Source organism: Phacochoerus africanus, chromosome 12 (genome assembly GCF_016906955.1).
Source record: "Phacochoerus africanus isolate WHEZ1 chromosome 12, ROS_Pafr_v1, whole genome shotgun sequence".
Taxonomy (NCBI): Eukaryota; Metazoa; Chordata; class Mammalia; order Artiodactyla; family Suidae; genus Phacochoerus; species Phacochoerus africanus.
In genome coordinates this window covers 406,729-413,843 of record NC_062555.1, presented here as the reverse complement: position 1 = coordinate 413,843, position 7,115 = coordinate 406,729, and the positions used below count along the sequence as shown (strand labels likewise).

At 42.8% G+C, this 7,115-nt stretch overlaps 1 pseudogene; it reads left to right on the top strand.

Annotated features, from left to right (window-relative positions):
• The first annotated feature begins 4,949 nt into the window (after positions 1–4,949).
• Positions 4,950–6,853, top strand: LOC125112377 (dual specificity tyrosine-phosphorylation-regulated kinase 2-like; annotated as a pseudogene).
• The last annotated feature ends 262 nt before the right edge of the window (positions 6,854–7,115 follow it).

Genomic DNA, 7,115 nt, shown 5'->3' with positions numbered 1-7,115 from the left:
AGAACAAATCATCCACTCACCTAACAGGGAATTATTTTGATAAGACCAGTGTTTCCAATGCTATTACAGAAAGTTTTAAAATACATATTCTGAGTTTCCAAGGATTTAAATAGGAAAACAATTTTTGGATGGCAAAGGAATTCAAATTTCATCTAAATAGGAAGGGGTGCCAGAAAGACTCCCAGCAATGCTGTTTACAAAATCATGAAACTGTGTCTCTCACTTACCTGTACTGAGTGTAACTTATGGACATTTTTTTATTCCATATCTTAGAATTAAAAAATTATTAAGATGTTCTCCTTTGGGTAATATACATGGGCTAAAAGATGATAGAATGCCATTTTCAAAATAACACAGAATTTCATAATATGTAGATTTGCATCATCTCAACTGCATCCCTTTGAGGCTATGTCACTACTGACTGAGGCACTAATCACTATAACAGTGAATTCCCATCCACACCTGCAATGATCCACCTTTCCCAGGAGCAGAGAGTCACTGGAGCCAGGCCAAGGGGATGCTTCTCAAACACAAAACCTATTTGTGGTATTAACTGTTCAATTATTTGCTCCCCAACTAAGCTCTTTTCTTTAATAGAAAAATTGCCACACAGTGATTAAACTGCCTGGTAATACAGTTGAAGAGAATTCAATAGGACTTGTTCTTGTCTGCTAAGCTAGTACTAGGACTGAATTCTTGTATCATTTAATCTGGTACTCTCTACTTTTACTAGACTATAACAACAGTATCACATCTAACTGCAGGATGTTGCCAATAGAAGGATATATTTAAATGTTCCTCAGCCAAAAAAAAAGATGAACTAAATTCTTTCTTACTATTTAATAGTATTCTCAAAATTTATCAAATTTAGAAATATATGAGGTTATATAATACTTATACCATTGAAGTGAGAGACAAGATGCAAGATTACAGGGACTCAAGCTCATCTCCTCTCATGAAAACACCAAATTTACAACTAATTGCTAAACAGTCATCAACTAAATAGTCATCAAAAATATAGACTGGAAGCTACCAAAAAGATGTCCTGCACCCAAAAAGAAGGAATAAGACAATTCAAGACTGTAAGAGGGGTTCTTTCATGATAAAAGCAACCCTACACTCACCAGGTGGATGACTAATTGAATGTAAAATAACTGTATCATAGAGGTTTCACCACAGGAGTGAGAGTTCTGAACACTAAGTGTGGTTCCCCCAACCTGGGGGTCTGGCATTTGAAGGAGATGCCTCTGGAACATTTGACATTAAAAGACAATAGTGCATGAACATAGGAAATATACAAGACTGGGATAAACCAAGATCCTGCTCTTCAGGGTGCACAAAGGTTTCATATGCTTTGGGCCCCAAGGCAAGTCACTGACTCCATAAGAACCTGGGTCAAACCTACCAATGGGTCTTGGCTGATCTCCTGAGAAACTATTCAGTGGTTTTGCTCTGGCTCACATTGGAGAAGGCCATTGGAAGCAGAGGTCACAGGTAATCATCACTGGCATGGGCTACTCTATAAGCTGCCTTTAAAATAATCTGGTCCCACCCATCAGGGCTGAGAAGCCCCAAGAAAAAAACAAAGAGTATGGGAACAATACCACCCATCAGCAAACAGCCTGCCTAAAGTCCCCTGGGGCACACAGCTGATGATTATCATGCACAGAGACAAAGCCCCACCCACTAGATGGATAAGACTTGGTTCCACCTATCAATTGGCAGGTACCAGTCCCTTCCATTAGGAAGCCTACAAAAGCCCCTGTATCAACTTCACCTACACTAGTGCAGAAACCAGAAGTAAGGGGTGCTACAAACCTGTAGCCTTTAAGAAGGAGACCACAGAAAAAGCTATTAAGAACTAAATGGCAGAGAAATATGATCCAGATAAAGGAAAAAGACAAATCCCCAGAAAAACAGCTAAGAGAAATGGAGATAAGCAACCTACATGAAAAAGACTTTAGAGTAATGATAGTAAAGACGATCCAAGATCTTGGAAAAAAATGGAGGCAAAGATTATAAGAAATGTTGAACAAGGAAATAGAAGGTTTAAAGATTAAGGAAGCTGATATGAACAATACAATAATCAAAATTTTAAAAATTACTAAAAGGAAGCAATAGCAGAATACAGGAGGCAGAGGAATAAATAAGTAGGATGGAGTACAGACCAGTGGAAATCATTGATGCAGAGCATAATAAAGAAAAAGAAATGAGGACAGTCTTAGAGAACTCTGAGAAAAATTCAAATGCACTAGCACAGGGGTGCCAAAAGGAAAAGAGAGAGAGAATGGGATGGGTAAATTATTTGAAAGGATAAGAGCTTAAAATTTCATGGGAACATGTGAAAGGAATCACTCACTCAAATCCAGGAAGCACAGCAAATACCATATAGAGCAAACCCAAGGAGAAACATCCCAAGACACATATTAGTCACACTGACCAAAGTTAAAGGCAAAGAGAAAATATTGAAAGCTGCTATGGAAAAGGAACAAATACCATAAAAGGGAATCCTGATAAGGTTATCAGCTGATTTTTCATCAGAAACTGTGAAGGACAGAAGGGAGTGGCCCAACATACTTAAAGAGAGGAAAGGAAAAAAAAATCTCCAACCAAAATTAGTCTACCCAGAAAGGCTCTCATTCAGTTTGAAGGAGAAATAAAAAAAAAAGCTTTACGGACAAGCAAAAGCTAACAGAATTCAGCACCACTAATCCAGCTTTACAGCAAATACTAATAGAAGTTTTCTGCGTAGAAAAGGAAAAGTCACAACTATAAAGAAGAAAATTACAAAAAAGAAGGCTCACTGGTAAAGGCAAACAAAGAATAAATGCAAAAATCATCCACAAAAAAAGTATATGATCAAAACCAGCTATCATGAGAAGAGAAAAGTGAAAATTCAGGATACTGAAAATGCATTTGGAATTAAGAGATCAGCAACCTAAAACTGCTATTATAATACATATTTCATTTATATGTTTAATTATATATATGTATATATGTGTATATATGCACATATATAGGTGTATATATACACTCCTATATCAAAACCTTATGGTAACTGAAAACCAAATATCTACAGTAGATACACAATTAAGAAAAGCAATCCAAACAACACTAAAGATAAGCATCAAACTACAATGTAAGAGAACAAAAGATGAATGAAAAGACCAAAGAAAACAAATCCAAACCAAATAAACAAAATGGCAATAAGACTACATATACAAAGAATAAAGTTAAATATAAATGTACTAAATGTGCCAACAAAGACATAGATTGCTTGAATGGATGCAAGAAAAAGACTCCTACATATTTTGTCTAAAAGACACCCACTTCAGTTCTAGTTATATATATAAACTGTATGTGAGAGGATGGAATATGACATTCCATGCAAATAGAGAAAAAAAAAAGCTGTGGTAGCAATACTCCAATCATATAGAATTTAAAATAATGGTGCTTACAAGAGAGAAAGTAGGTCATTACATAAAGATCAAAGGATCAATCCAAGAAATTATAACAAGTAAATAATAAGCACTGAACCTGGGAGCACCACAATATATAAGGCAAATGCTAATAGCTATAAAAGGAGAAATCAATAAATGGACAAAAATAGTGGGGGATTTTAACATCACACTTAAAGCAGTGCACAGTTCATGAAGACAGAAAATTAACAAGGACACATGGGCATTATATAATACATTAAGCCAGATTGGCTTAACAGATATTTACAGAACATTCCATCTTAAAGTAGCATAAGACATTCTTCTCAAGTGCACATGGAACTTCCTCTATGATAGATCACATTCTATGCTAAAAACCACACCTCAGTAAGTTTAAAAAAACTGCAATCCAGTGCTGCTCAGAAGTTTCCTGAGCTATTGGCCTAGGCAGACCAGCCCGCTCCTCTGCACCCTATATTAGAGTTTGGGGGGCCAAATCATGCTGGGCAAGGTGAGGCTTGCACAGGGGCTGGGGTGTGTAGGCTGCTGGAGGAAGAGAAGGATGGCAGCAGCAAGGAGGGGGGAGGGCTCTCAGGGGGCAGGCATGGGTGTAGGGGGTAAAGCAGACTGTGTGTGTCTGGCTGTATCTGACTCTAGGCAGCATGAAGGTGCCAGATACCCACAAAAGGAGCGACTGGGAGCAGCGATAGGGTGGCTGCTGCAGAGGAGCAACACCGTGACAGGCCGCAGTGGAGATCACAGCCCTGAGATACATTTTCCTCTCCAGCAGCCATGTTAAATGGGAAACCCTCAGCCACCACTCCTGCTGCCCACACACCCAGTAAGGAGGGGGCACAGCTCCAGCTGCCTGCAACTGGCCTAGGGGCTAGCCCTCCTGGCATGGGTGCCTGCTGCCAACCAGACTGGAACAAGTCCATGCCTCCTTGAGGTGGCTGCAGGGATGCTGGGGCAGACTGCTAGCCCTAGTCTTGGCTTGGTTCATTGTTGCACAGGCCGAGTCTCCTCTGAGTGGACTGGAAGGGGATGTCCCTCGCATCCCCGACCCAGGGCTCAGGGAGAGGGTGGTGACCAGGAAAGTGGTCCAGCCCTCTAGCCTACAGCTTCCAGCAATGTGTGCCTCAGTCCTTGCCCCTTCCCAGCTCTCCTGTGTAGTCAAGAAATCACTTGTGTGCCTTGGCCTGACTTAACTTTGCAGCCACCAGAGCCTAGAGAGCCCTGCCTGTGGGGACTTGCTGGGATCAGAGTCCCCAGCCTCCTACAGCTCCCTGAGCTGGCTCTGAGGGTGGGAGAAGGGGTGTGTTCCCAGAGGGGTGGGGTGGGGAAATAGGGTCCAGTCCCGGTGACTTTCTCCACCTTAACCATCTTTTGTCTTTTCTGGCAGGTGAGTGCCAGGCCAAAGAGGGGACAGCACAGTTTAGCAGTTTTAGGCTTCCCAAGGGCCAGGGGGTGGGGGAGGGTGGGGACAGGGGGAGATCAGAGCAGAGTGGGACTGTCCCGCTCTCCCCGACGGCCCTGTAGCCTTTGCTGGCCAATGAAGCTGTTTCTGCAGCCCACACCATTGGTGGTGTTAAGCACACAATGAATGATCACCTGTACTTCAGCAGCCACAACCATGGACAGATCCAGGTTCAGCAGCTGTTTGAGGTTAACAACAAGTGGACAGTGCTCACAATACAAGCAAATGGGCTTACAACAGTGGGCAAAGTGGGGTGGCTGGTGGGACCAGAGTGGCAGCTAAGAGAGCATCCACAGACAGCAGGGGAGCTTGACCTCTTTGAAGTCTCAGCAAAGCATGGGGAAGGTGAAAGCCACTCCATGACATCAGACCAAGCAATGAGGCAATACGTGCAAAAACTAAGCAGCTTTGAAAACCATGAGATTTTCAGCTACCCTGAAATATATTTCTTGGTTTCCAATGCAAAGAAGTGCCAAGCATAACAGGCAGGCCCAACAAATGTGGCTACAATGATGACAAGGGATTGTACCCATGATCATGTGGCTTACAGGTATGAGGTCCTCAAGGACATTGGGAAGGGGAGATTTGGGCCACTGGTCAAAGTTTAGGACCACAAAGTCCACCAGCACTTGGCCCTGAAGATGGTATGGAAGGAGAAATGCTTCCATCGGAAGGTGGCACAGGAGATCTGTGTCCTGTAGCAGCTTCAGAACCAGGACAAGGACAACACCACAAACATCAGCCACATGCTAGAGAACTTCACCTTCTGCAACCACATGAGCATGACCTTCGAGCTGCTGAGCATGAACCTCTATGAACTCATCAAGAAAAACATGTTCCTGGAGTTCCTGTCGTGGCACAGTGGTTACAAAATCCAACTAGAAACCATGAGGTTGTGGGTTCGATCCCTGGCCTTGCTCAGTGGGTTAATGATCTGGCATTGCCATGAGCTGTGGTGTAGGTCACAGATGCAGCTTGGGTCCTGCGTCCTGTGATGCTGTGGCTCTGGCATAGGCTGGCAGCTACAGCTCTGATTAGACCCCTAGCCTGATAAACTCCATATGCTGTGGGAGCAGCCCAAGAAATGGCAAAAAGACAAAAAAAATGTCCCAGGGCTTCAGACTACCTTTGGTTCTCAAGTTCGCCAACTCCATCCTGCAATGCCTGGACCCTCTGCACGAAAACAGGATAATTCACTCTGATATGAAGCCTGAGAACATTTTATTAAAGCAGCAGGATAGAAGTGGGATTAAAGTGATTGATTTTAGCTCCAAATGTTGCAAGCATCAGTGGTTCTATACATGCATCCAGTCCCATTTTTACCAGGCCCAGAAGTGATTCTTGGCACCAGATATGACATGTCCACTGATGTGTGGACCCTAGTGGAGCTCCTGCCTGGTTACTTCCTCTTGCCTGGGAAGGATGAAGAGAACCAGCTGCCCTGTATAATTGAACTGCTGAGCATGCCTTCCCAGAAACATCTGGATGCCCCCAAATGAGCCAAAAATTTGAGCGCTCCAAGGTTTATCCCTGTTACTGCACTGCCATGCCTCTCTCAGATGCCTCTGTGGTTCTCAATGGAGGCCATTCCCAAAGGGGGAACTGAGGTGCCCACCAGAGAGCAGAGAGTGGGGGAATGCACTGAAGGGGCGTGATGACCCCCTTTTCCTTGATTTCTAAAAACAATGTATAGAATGGGATCCTTCAGTTTGAATGACCCTTGGCCTTTTGGAACCCCTGGCTGAGGAGGTGGCTACCAAAGCCTCCAATGGGGGAGAAGGCATCAGTGAAAAGCATCAATTTTGGTGCTATCATATCAATTTCCAAGTTACCTCCACCTTCAAGCTTAGCTTCCAAACTGAGGACTAATATGGCACAGATGACATATGCTATTGGGAATACTCAGCAGAGGACAATGTTGCCAAAACGTGTTAGCTGAGCTGAGTCCCCCTGTGCTGATAATTCTGCAAGATACGATGTTGCTGCACCTTGCTGGGTTGAATAACGGTACCTCAGACCTGTTTTTATTTGCTCAATAACTTGACTCATTTGTATCTGTTCAGCACTTATTTTAATATAAGAAAGTTTTATGTTTTGTTTTTATAAAATATATGGGGACAATGCTTTAAGCTTTTATACATTCTGATGCTGTTTTTGTCTTCTAAAAGTATGATGAGTCTTAGTGTATTTAGTGTGGCAGA